At 40.1% G+C, this 2,157-nt stretch overlaps 1 pseudogene; it reads right to left on the minus strand.

The window, feature by feature from the left end:
* Nucleotides 1–732: 732 nt before the first annotated feature.
* Nucleotides 733–1,909, minus strand: LOC143388492 (GA-binding protein subunit beta-1 pseudogene; annotated as a pseudogene).
* Nucleotides 1,910–2,157: the final 248 nt, after the last annotated feature.

Raw genomic sequence — 2,157 nt, forward strand, 5'->3', positions numbered from 1 at the left:
TTACTTGGTTTCAATTACCTACAGAATAAAAGGTTTGTGTGTTGTTGTTTGTTTTTTTCTGGTAGCTTTCATCATCTTTGTGGGAAAAATATCTATGCAAGTGATGCATTTTGAAATTATAAAACATGCAGAATATGTACAAACAGAAAGTTTAAAAAATATTTGCTTCATATACATGTAAATCTACTTGGGTATAGCTGAAATTGAACAAACATAAAAATTTGCTTTCTAAAAAATGTTTTCAGAGAATCTGAGACAACTTAAAGCTGTACAAAGATTTCCTGGGAGAAATCTTTTCTTCACATAGAAGTTTATACCTACAGGAGTAATTCCAGCATTAGTCCACCATAATTATTACACAACATTTGGTCTAATCAACAATGATCACCCTTAAACTGTTCTGTCTCTGAGAAATTTAGGTTCATACTAAAAATCAAAAAGAAGCTCAATAACAGTGGCTTATTGTGTTTTTGGATCTCTTCAACAATCTTTTATCAACTCATGGAACTGTAAAAAAAAAAAACTATTTACAGAGTTCAGTTTTAAATACATTTCACAACTTCTAAAGTAAAGTTTATGATACAAGAATTCAGAGCTAATGGCTTAAGTCCAATTATTGATCTGCAGTCTCTTCTATTTCCTGTATTCCCACGACTGTACTCTTTTTGTATACTGTTCAAGATTGCATTCTTTCTTGACCAAAAGCAAAATTAAACTACATGTTCATTTTAACTAAACAGCTTCTTTATTAGTCTGAAGACGAGTCATAGCTTCTAATTTCTGTCTGTAAGCCTCGGCTTCCTGTTCTTTCTTAAGAAGCTGCTGTTGATATTTTTGTGCTTCTCGATTTGCTTCATCCAGCTGTTTCTGAAGAGCTTCTCTCTCCGGGTAAAAGACTCCTTACTTCTATTTCTGCAGATTCCACCCGGTTTTCAATTATTTCGATACATTGTCTCTTAGCTGGTGGTTCTTCACTTATAACAGTTTCTTCAGCAATGTCTGTTGCTGGTACTGTTAACACTTGCTATCCATCTGGCATGGTCACAATGATGGGCTGACCTATTACACTGGTTGGAATGGAGTGCAAATTTCCAAACTGAATTCCATCTGTGACTATTGTGATGGCTTGTTGACCCCCTGAACTAACTACTTGCTGAATTGCACCATCCACAGATTCTGCAGTAACCACTTCTTCTGTGGCCACAACTGGAGTTTCTGACGAATTGGACAACGGAGCAGAGGCTTCAGCTAAGGCAGCTAACGTAGCTAATACTGATGTAGAGGAGTTTCCAAACTGAATAGCAGACACACCCGTTTCATCTGTTAGGTTCACCACCCCTCCAGGTTCAATGATAAACTGTGGTGTTGCAGCATGTATCGTCACAGTGTCAGCACTCTCTGGGTTTGTGTTGATTTGGTTCTGCATAGCAATCTGTAATATTTCTGATAAATCTTCATTTCCATTGTCTATTGAAATATCAAATGCAGTTTTACAAAATTTATTTTGCGTGTGTACATCAGCACCATATTTGATTAAAAGTTCCACCACCTCTTGATGATTGTGTTCTGTGACCCAATGCAGAGCTGTCATTTTTAACATGTCCTTTGCATTAACGTCAGCACCATGCTTAAGTAAAACCTCTACTATGCTGGCATGGCCCTCAGAAGCTGCCATGTGTAATGGTGTTCGGTCCACTTTGGTTCTGGCATCCCTACTTACACCAGCTCACAGTAGTACCTCTGTAGTGGAATAATGCCCATATTGTGCTGCAAGATGGAAGTGGAGATGTTCCCAGCCAGTCTGTAGTAAAAGGAGCTCCATTTGCCATCAAAATATGAACTTCATCATCTTGACCTGCTCGTGCTGCTTCTAAAAGCTTCTTTCCCAAATCTACCAGGGACATCTGGAAAAGCTTCCGGAGCTGCGACGGGGGAGCAGCAGGAGGTGGTGCGGGGACCCGAGGCGCCTCGTACCTGGCCGGGCTGACGCAGCCCCGCTACACACTAAGCACTTCAGCTGCACAGGGCGCTATTTTCTGAAAATGCCGCGTCTGGTTGGCGCCCAAAATCCCCACCGAAAAGTCCCCCGTGCTGCGCGCGGAGGGACACATGGTGTGCGAGTGAGTCAAAAACAAAACAAATTCTACTTAAATTTTT

Source organism: Callospermophilus lateralis, unplaced genomic scaffold (assembly GCF_048772815.1).
Source record: "Callospermophilus lateralis isolate mCalLat2 unplaced genomic scaffold, mCalLat2.hap1 Scaffold_91, whole genome shotgun sequence".
Classification (NCBI taxonomy): Eukaryota; Metazoa; Chordata; class Mammalia; order Rodentia; family Sciuridae; genus Callospermophilus; species Callospermophilus lateralis.